The 10,825-nt window shown below is 40.6% G+C and overlaps 1 long non-coding RNA gene across 1 annotated transcript in view; it reads left to right on the forward strand.

Moving 5' to 3' along the window:
- Positions 1-9,425, forward strand: part of LOC112843521 (uncharacterized) — a 16,128-nt gene extending 6,703 nt beyond the window's left edge. The window contains exons 3-4 of the long non-coding RNA XR_003215926.1: positions 1,557-1,722; positions 8,878-9,425. This is a non-coding gene — a long non-coding RNA (uncharacterized LOC112843521). The remainder of the gene's footprint in view (positions 1-1,556; positions 1,723-8,877) is intronic.
- Positions 9,426-10,825: the final 1,400 nt, after the last annotated feature.

A 10,825-nucleotide genomic window follows, 5' to 3' on the forward strand; every position in this document is an offset into this window, starting at 1 on the left:
ATGTGAGAGCAGGTGTAAATTAAATAGGCATAGACGCACAATGAAAAAAAAGCTGAAAACAACCTCATAAATATGCATTTTATCAAAACATGTTATAATGCACACCGCCTTTCTGGCATATTTCTCCTCTAATCATTTATAGCATTAAAATTCCTCTTCTTCAATCAGCAGCTATTAGTGCAGAAGCCTTATGCTTAATTCTGTACTCTCCATTCACAGATGGAGAATAACTCAACAGCACAGATGTTTTTCTGCAGGTAAATAGAGAAATGTTAAGGCAATATATTCCTGGACTATATAGACTGTGGAAGCAATTAAACTACTCCTTTAGGCTCATGTGGCATGCAAAGGCCATTCTCTACATGATGGGGATGGCCAAACCTGTTTCTTATTAGTTGTAATCTTTGTCTCAAAAAATATCAATAACATCAATGAAAAGTGAATTTAAACACAACTGTAATGTAATTCTTTCACAATATATTCCTTCTATGACATTTGATGATGGCAGAGAGTGCTGTCTGACAAAAAGCCCCTATAGATGTCCAGCTGGATTAAGATCATACGACTTAGATCGTTTTCATCCTCATCACATCGTTCCTGTGCTCTGTGGATGGAGACGTCGTCATCTAGGAAGACTCCAATCTATTCAGCATGGAAACTTTATTAAAGGTGATCACTCAGCACATCAGATGGCATGGTGAACCCAAACCATGCCAGAAAAAAAACAGACCACCCTATCCCCTCACTGAAGGGGCCATAGGTTCATGCTTTTCATCCTTTAATTCTTAACTCATTTGTATTTAAAATGTTAGTAACAATATTTACCAAATTCATAATCTAGGTTTAGCGTGTTAGCATGCTAATTAGCATTAAAGTACAGCTAGGGCTGACAAGAACATAAAGTACTGGTAACATTTGCTGTTAGAAGGAGCTCTCAAGATATCTGTTCATCAGTCCCTAGAGTGTTAATAAGCTTAATAAACACATACATGACCATCAAGCTAAATTAACAATACGAGCTATGGCATATGGATCTGGTTGGGGATAGCAAATTGTGCTGACATGAGGATGAGCACCAGAAGTGTCAGGTTGTTCTGTGACCAAGTTGCTGGAAAGTGTATTTCAAATGGTTGATGTTATGCTTAATTTTGTAGCTACAATGACCCAATCAAAACTGGGCTGTGATGGTGGTGATAAAAAGAAAAAAGTCAGGAAATTATTCTATTAAATCCCAATTGGTCCTTGACTGTCTGAATCAAAGTGTATTACATGGCAATTCAACTGGCAGTTTTAAGTCACATAGAGCTAACGGGTCTCAAACATACTGTCAAGTGCTTTTTAAAGTGTTCGATCTCATGCCTGCAAATCATAGGAAGACCTGTATGGCCCTGCTGCTTCAGCCTGAATACTTCTATAGGGATCATCATGTAATGACAGCACCTCTCTTAACCAGCGCATAGATCTAACACTCCCCCTCCTTTTCCTCCTTTTAATCCTTTCATCTTTTCCTCTCCTCTGCTCATCTGACTCTAATCTGCCTTGCTTATCTTTTTCAGGGGCTCGCTGAGCGATGTGGCCCTTTTGTGGAATGGATAGATCTAAAGATAAAAGACAAGTTTAAAACGCCGGTGACTCAGCCGGGGTGTTGTCAAATAAATTGGGACGACACCTCTTTCGTCCCAGCAGATGCTACGTGCTTCGTTATGACGAGCTCCGGTGAAGGTGTGGTGTTTCTTTCCTTACAAATCTCACTGTGATTTATGTAGCTTCTTTTTTACTCTCAGTCATCTGATTTTTTTTTTTTTTAAATCTCAGCCGCTCTCCTTTAATCAGCCTTTGCTGTGCTTATTTGGAGTAAGTGATTGCTGGTAATGTGGTCTGGCAGTGAAAGGCCAGGGCCCAGGCCCTCACTGAAATCCATAGATTTTCTCACAGCGCTATTGCTAGCTCTCTAGGTGTGAGTGATGATCTCCATATGCCCAGGCTAACCCATATACTCACCAATAAGGCTGTGTGTATTAGTCATGCCTGTGTGCCATTATCACCATGTGTCAAGTGCACACCTGGTATGTGGTGGGTGTGCGTCTCCAAATACTTGCATGCTTAGGTATGTGTGACTGAGATGGTTAGTGTTCTAGTATACATGTGTGTATGTGCCCTGTAAGGCTACAAGAGCTGGAGCCTCATACATCACCGCCTCACCTTCTTAGTTATGTTAGCTTTTTGCCACAGCTGCTCACCGCTGGCTGTTTACACTGACCCTGCTGCACGTCAAGACAACAATTCTTGCCACATACAACAGCTGTAAATGTCACAAACTGCTCAGACAGAGGCGGCTGACAGGAAAAGCAAACACAGGCTTTAAAGATAAACACAGAAACTCAGCTTCTAGTTTAGTAGGTACACCAAGTGTAGGTAAACAATCCTGCAAAAAATGGTGCCTTCATGAATGGGTCTAATGTGTTAGTTCTTCTATCTTGCGGGGTTCCCCAGGGATCTATTTTGGGTCCCTGTTTTATTTATTAACTAAATGCTACCCCTCAGGAAAATCCTGCTGAGACATGGCCTAGATTTTCACTGCTACATAGACGATACAGAACTCTATGAACCATTAAAGCCTGGCGCTACTGATGTCTCAAATATTAGATCGTTTTCATCTGAAGTTTTGGTAAATCCATTTCCTGTCTAAGATTCAATGACTCTAAATCTGATGAAATTCTGAAGTAGGCAAATTAAATAATAAGTCATATAACTTCATCTTCCTCCCCCAGCACTATCAACACTGAAGATCTTTCCTCTGGTCTGAGTAATCTTTAACTCTGACATAACTTTTGATTTACAGGTGTCTACGTCATAAACACTGGGTCACCAGACCCAGGTACCCTAACAGTCTACAGTTATGCATTTCTGTTTCGTTCAGCTTAGAGAGATATCCAAAATCTGCTCATTCCTGTCTCATTCTGCCCCAGAAAAGGTTATCAGTGTTTTTATTTCTTCCAGACTTGACTACTGTAATGCACTTTTCTCTGGCATCAGTCACTGTGATTTACACAGACTACAGTTATCTTAAAATGCTGAAATCGAAAAAATTGGTGACCACAGTACATCAGTCCTTCCAGTCTATCATTGGCTACCTGGTTTTAGAATGGATGTAAGATTTTATTGCTTGTATTTAAATCTCTATAGGGTCAGGCTCCTGTTTACATTCTAAGCACTGTCTAATATGAGCTTTCTGATATGGCCTTCATAGTGGTTCCAAAGACTCGTCTGCTCAATAAAGGTGTCCAAGCCTTTGCATCTCGTACCCCACGACTGTGCAAAAGGCCAATTAATGCCTTGTCGATGCTTTTATCTATTTTTCTTTTGTTGAATGTGTGGGATTGATTGTGTCATTTTGTCCCCCTTAGTTTTCACTAATTTGAAATTGCTTTTAATTCTGCAGACCTTTTTTATATTTTAAATTTCCTTTTCAATTTTGAACTTTCTTTAAAAAGTGCTGTAAAAATAGGAAAATAGAAGTAGAGTAAAACATTTAAAAATCAGCTAAAACATTCATGTACATACATTCAGGTTTCAGGGTCAAAACTGGCAAAGATGAGGGCTACAAAGGTGCCTTCCTCAACTGCTATCGTTCCTTGGTCCTAGTCTCTCTGTACTGTCTATTATCTTTGTAATTGGTGCTTTTTGGCCCCACTGTTTCTGAAAAATTAAAAATAAAGAAACATCTTCTTAATTTATTGTAACTAGAAGGCTAACTGGCTATCAAATCAAATCAGTTTTATTTATATGGCACTTTTAAAAACAACAGCTGTTGAACAAAGTACTGTACAATAGAATAAAATTCTATAAAATTTTAAAAAGAAAGTAAAATCAAAGATAAGAGAAAAATAAGAATAAAATAATGACAGACTCATACAGAATTAAAAGCCAAGGAGTAAAAATGGATCTTTAGACGAGTTTTAAAAGTATCCAGTGTCGAAGAGGTCCTGATATGTAAAGGCAGTTATTCCATAGTTTCGGAGCAGTCGCAGCAAAATCCTGATCTCCTCTGTGTTTTAATCTAGACCTAGGGACAACTAGCAGCATTTTGGTCCACAGACCTCAAAGATCTCTCTGGAGTATACCAATTTAAAAGATCAGAAAGATAAATAGGAGCTAGTCCATGCAATGATTTAAAAACAAGTATCAAAATCTTAAAATCAATTCGAAAACTAACTGGCAACCAGTGTAGCGAGGCAAGTATAGGAGATATGTGCTCTCGTTTGCGCATGCCAGTCAGAAGCCTTGCCGCAGCGTTTTGAACCAGCTGTAGTCGGCCAATAGATGACGAGGTAACACCAGAGTAGAGGATGTTGCAAAGCTAATAGTAGCATCTCAAAACACCAAAAATCTAAAAAGGTAGGATGCTCAAGTTACTTCTGAGCTTCATGAGCCTCGATCTCAACATTTACATAGCATCCTCCTCTGCACACCCTCCTTCACTTTAATCATCTCTTTTTAATGCACATGTTCAAACCACCCTAAGCTTGCTAACTTTGTATCCAAATCATTCAACCTCAGCTGTTGCTCTGATACACTCACATCTAATCTAATCTATCCTGGTCACTCCCAGTAAAAATCTTCAAATCTGCTTCCTCCAGCTCTGCCTCATGTCTTTTTCATAGTGCCATCATCTCCAAACCATATATCATAAAAGGGGCTCACTATGATCTTGTAAACCTTTCTTTTCACCCTTGCTGCTTTCCTTTTGTTGCAAATCACTAAATCAGACACTCTGCCTGTATGATCTTCACTTCTATTGTGCACTCTGCTGCTTTGGATTTTCCACCTCCAAACACAACAGTATAGAAATCCTCAAACTACCAAACTGAAAAAGGCTCTTTTGAAGAATCTACTCCAGTTCTCAGCAATTCCTGACACTGGTGGTTTGTGGAATAAACAAAATGGGCAGTGTATCAGGAAGTGGAGGGCTAGACTAAACAGTGGTAGGTTAAACAAATCCCTAGCTGGGCAGCTTTCCAGTCCTTCTTTATTGACACTCATGTGGTCGTCAATTGCAATTTTTCCTAATAACATTTAGCATTTCTCCTTTGTAAAATATTATATAATCGGTCCCATGAGGTTTCACAGATGTTCACATGATGTGCCCTGGCTGGGCAGCTTTCCAGTCCTTTATTGAGACTCATGTGGTGATCAATTACAATGCCTTTCTAATTACATTTAGCATTTCTCCTCTTTAAATTGTTATGTAATTGATCACATGATGTTCCACAGGAGCAGCGAGGTTCATAACTTTGCTAAAAAAACCTGCTTTCTCTATTTTGATATCAGGTATCATATAAACGTCTGCTCCTCCATTGTTAAATGATGTGCCTGACCAAGAAACACTCAGATCACACTGACTCATTTAAGACTTGCATTTAAGACTCTGTCCCATCTTAACAGAGGTTGTTTGTGCTTTTATGTGTGTGTATGTGACTGTTACAGGCCATGCTATTTCTTGCTCTCTGAGAGCTTTATTCTCTTGCTGCTCCAGACATCACAGGCCTCTGACACCCACGGCTGAGGTTGTGTTTTGTCAGATGCTCCCACCAAGTAGCGCCAGAGTGGCAGTCTCCACACCAACACACGAAAATCACAAACTTCTACTGAGATGAAGCAGCCGCGGAGGTATGGAAGGCAAAGCAACAGAGACAAGGGCAAGGCTTTTTAATTAGCATGAGCTGGAAAAAATAACACAAGAGCTATTGAGACAGACGCTCACAAGAAGGATAAAAATGTATAAAATAATTTCCTCTCTTCCAGCAATTCACAAGGCTTCCAGACCAAAACTGCCTCTGCTGTTTTTTCCATTTCTTTGTGGCAGCATTGGTTTATGTTGCGGTCCAGAGACCTTTTCAGTGAGCTGTACGTTTTATTTAAAGACCTGTGAGTGTTTCTGTTCCACATATAAATGTGCACACACACACACTGCAGCAAATGCACTCATATGCAGTCTGTCCAAAGCAAAACAAAAGAAACTTACTTGCGTATGTTCATCTTATAAAAACCAAGCCATGTGTTTGGTGGAGGGGCAATCAGTGGATGTTTATGGGATCAATCAGAATGGCAACTACAGCTAACAAGCCAAACATACTCTCTACACACACACACACACACACACTTGGAGTCAAACAAACATGTTCACATGTACACGCATTCATAGAAAAGTGAAATTTAAGCCAGCTCTCACCACCACACCCTGAGAATGTGCAGCACTACACTCCGTGCCAGAGACCGCATTTAATGAGACTGCAAGGGACCACTAGCTGAAAAGAGTCTACCTTGAGACAACACACGCACACACACACGAAAACAAACATTAATTAAGGGCGTACATAATTCCTCCGATGGAAAACTATTCCAGACGGGATGCATATCACTACAGAAACGCTTGCCCACAGAGATGCCGCAAAGTATTCCACTATAGAATCCATTCAGCAGGTGGGTACACATCCTACCACAACTAAACCACATAAATAAGAAGCTGCACTCACGCATGTGCTTTTAGTTCTTTTTAATGCAATTTCTTTTCCTGCATAAATATACGGGACTTATTTAAACAACAGGCTTCGGTTCCACTCGCACGTCTATGTTTATATCTTTGTACTGCAATGCATGCACTTGGTGCATCCCAAAAGGTTGATTCTGTTCATCTGGACGTAGCGTTTTCAGTGGGAGAAACGTTTCATCACTCATTAAAGTGTCTTCTTCAGTCTCAGCTGACTGCAGGTTTTCCCCAATCTTATAAACAGTACATTTGCACAATGACTGAAACTAGCACCACTGAAGGAACAATGGGCTGTGAGGTCAGTTCCTTGATCATTAAGATGCAAATTGTCATGACCACTGATCAAAGCCCACTGATCAATGGCCATGAGTACCATTGACAGAGAGTTGGGAAATGGCTGCAATCACAGCATTTTAAGATGGTGACAGATGTACCCTTAGGCCCCCTCCTCGATTCAGAGATGGTTTTTCCCTTTTCACATAAATGGCCTCCTTGACTCGCTCAAACCAGCGTTCCTCCCTGTCCAGGATGTGTACATCCTCATCATTGAAAGAGTGTCCACTGCCTGTAGGTGTAAATAGTCACTTAGATAGTGATGAAATGTTTCTGAAAACGCTACGTCCAGATGAATAGAATCAACCCTTTGGGATTTAATTACCTGGATGATTGAACTTGCATCAAGACATACTTGGTGAGTGTATTTGCATTTGGTGGTAGCTACAGTATCCGAAAGCGGAGAAGTCTATGCAACAGCAAAAAGGTCTGTTAGTTTGCCCAAACTACCTGCAGTTACTTTCTACAAAAGACAACTTCCCTTTGAAAACAGATCAGAGAAGTGAGTTTTGTGGCTCATCCAGAATGTGACAGTATATCCCTGCCACCAGTGTCACACTCTGAATGAGCCGCATACAGTTCTTTGCAGTTTTTAAGTCTTTAGGGTTGCCTCCTAACCTGACATCAATTCCCCCTCCTCCGCTCTCTTTTTCTTCGTCTTTATCCTGTTTTAAATTCCTGTCCCTGAAGTCATCAGAGGTTTGGGCAGACAGCCAGGACAACGAGCAGTGTTTAAATCTGTCTAGTCTCTTCCTGAAGAAGAGATCTGGATCTGCCCTAAAGGCAGACACACACCAATAAAAAAAAAAATTAAAAAAAGAGCAGAGAAGTTTCCAGAGCTGACAAATGACGACAACTCAGGCAATGACTCTGCAATGACCAGTATTATTTAGTAAGTATGTACAGTTTTTGGATCATTAATATTCATATAACTGCAACTATAAAGCCTCTGATTGTATAGGAGAGGAAGCATTAAAGATGCCCAAAAATACGCAAAGCAGTACTGCAAAACTACTGCGATGTGTATGCATTTTAATGAGATCATTATGGATCCACTGACACTTGGTAAAAGGTGCATTTTGGAGCATTCTCACTTAACAAACACTCCGGCTGAGAGTGAATGCTAAAAAAAGGGAGTGTTACAACACTTGCGGCAGAAAAAGACGAGTTACTATGTTTCCAGTCACAGCATCTCCTTTCCCAAAAGATTTGACAATAGAGTGAAAGGTTCCAGGCAGACAAAGAAAACTTAAACTGATCTGTAAATTAGCTTGCAGGTCTTATGGTCAGCTTAGCCACGGGGACTGATTTGTGCCAATAAGTCGAAGGCCCGACAGGCTCTCTGCGGGGTACTCGTGTCATTTTCTTACCGCACTGCTCTCTCATTTCCTTCTACTTTTATCATATTTTTTTCCTCCCCGTGTGTTTTAATACTCTGGCTTTTGGATCTTCACTCTTATTACGGTTTATATTTGGCTCCGGCTGATATTTATCATGCCCCAAACACCATCTCTCTCGCTCTCTCTCCTCATTTCCTTGATGAATTGGCAGTCCACTGTAACCCGATCCCTGCCTCCTCCCTGCATACCTGAATAATAACATGAAATGTAGACAGGTCAGTGGGGCTGTGACCTGCTGTGTTCCCTGGGGCGTGACCTCTGTATGACTTCAAGTTACGATCTAAACATAACTCGTGGTGGCACCTTGGAATAAAAGGAGGTCACTGGATTTGCCGGAACACATTGTCAGAAAGCGAAGAAAAGCGTCTGTACCGTGTGATATTTTTAGCCGCTATGTGCCCAAAAATAACCGGCTGTTTTCGGCATCATCCTGCAGCTTTCATTTGATCATTTACGCGTCTTAACACAAAGCACAAGAATGACATCACCCTGTGCCTGGCTGACCATTTATCTCATTACGTCACTGTTTTGATAATGATGCATTTAACTGATTTCTTCTCGAAGACTGACAAATGACTCCTTTGTGTCTTTTAGCTCTTCCTGTGCTGTGACTAATTATGACCCAGACTCAGAGCGTCTCCTCGGCTCCGGCCAGGTTAAACTCTAACCTGTGTGACATCACGGTTAGTGCTATGTTCTCATCAGCTGTTATAAAGATATTATAAAGATATGCTAAGATCAAGGCTTTTTGGTGTGGCCTATATTTGACCTCATGTTAAAGAAAACTCATTAGTGGCAAAAACAAGCTGCTGAAATGCTGCACAGCCGTGTTTCTGTTATCCTGGTGAATATAAGTCCAATATTCACTCTCCTTTAACTCTGTATTGGACTTATAGGGGGAAATCTAGGTCTTAAGGTGCTAAATGCTTGACTGAGTTAATCTAGGTAGAAAACTGGTACACTGATGGGCAAGCAAAACAAAACATAACCCCCCTCCCAAACCCAGCCATTCAGTCCAATCCTTACTGATTACAGAAGCATTAAGCTGAAAACACATAACACACTCACCTAAGTCCACTGGGGGCCACCTTGCACTGTTGTATTGCACTTAAAATATTGCCCATTTTGTTGTTTATGTCTGAGGACGTGCTATAAATATACAAACAGGTGAAGAAAAAGATTTCTTCTTAATCTACACTTTGATGCCTATAATCTTAGCTCTGTTCTTCTCATCGCATAGCAACAAAGCTGCAAAGCTGCACTCCTACATTTTTTTCCCATTTAAAGTAAAAGGCTGTTGTCATCAACTCTTCGTGAACCACACAGATTTAACTCCTCGCAGTTTTTTCCCCTCCCCCTGTATCTTTCCATCAGCATTTTTAGCCGAACACTTACTGAAGTAATTGTCCACAACTGTCAGATTCAATTGATTTAATTTACAAGGACTTATTGGAACACACAATAAAAACAATGAAAACCATCATCATTACTGGCTTTTATTCAACATTTATTCTTTTTTACCCCAGCTATTTAATAACCATGACGGTTTTATTGCCCTCCCTGCAATGTAATAGTCCTCTCATTGTTCAGAAGCCATGTGGCCTTGGGCTAGTGGGGAGAGCGGTGGGCAGATTTAAAGATGGATCTGGTTGATGTGCGCTGGTAATATAATCTTCTGACGTGCGTCTGTGAAAATGTCACTGTGGCCTGGAGCGGCACTGTGTGTACTCAACCTCACAGGTAGTAACTGACAACTCTGGGTGTAATTCAAAAGCACATTTTTAGGTATACATGTTTATTTTTCCAACTTAGGGCTGCAGTGCAAAATTTAACAGCGTCATCAAAAAAAAAATAAATGCTGTGTGATTTATTAGCAAATGTATGAAATATTTTACGATACTGTATTTTTCTCTGCTTGTCAAATTCTCATAGAGCATTGTGCTTGGAGCAGTTCTCCATCCTTCAAAAACACTCTGCAGACAAAAAAACCCAAAAAACTAGGGTACATGCTGGCTAAATGTGTCGCTGCCCTTGACAAATGGCGAGACATTTGGGTTAGCCTTAGAGAATATAAGCATGACAACCTTTAATCGATCTGCGCTTTTTCCTGCAAACATGTGCAGTGAAGCGAGTGCTCAGAATAGATAAGCTGACTTGTCCTGAATAAAACACATGCGCCACCTTGTTCTGACCGAAACTTTCACCTCTCTTTCCAGAGTTTTGTCAGGGTTTACTTTAACGGGCGCTTACATCAACTTTTGACTTCAGCCATAATATAGCCTTTGTTAGGCACACCTGTTCAATTAAACCTGCTCGTTAACGCAAAAATCTAATCAGCCAATCAGAAGGCAGGAACTCGGTGCATTTAGACAACTGATTTAAGCGACTTTGAACGTGTCATAGTTGTTGGTGCTGGTCTGAGTATTTTAGAAACGTCTGATCTGATTTTCTCTCAACCTTCATCCATAGAGCAGCAGTTCTCTGACTGAACATGTCTTGGTGATGTCAGGTCAGAGGAGGAGGAGAATGATCAAGACTGCTT

This window comes from Oreochromis niloticus, linkage group LG22, assembly GCF_001858045.2.
Source record: "Oreochromis niloticus isolate F11D_XX linkage group LG22, O_niloticus_UMD_NMBU, whole genome shotgun sequence".
Taxonomy (NCBI): Eukaryota; Metazoa; Chordata; class Actinopteri; order Cichliformes; family Cichlidae; genus Oreochromis; species Oreochromis niloticus.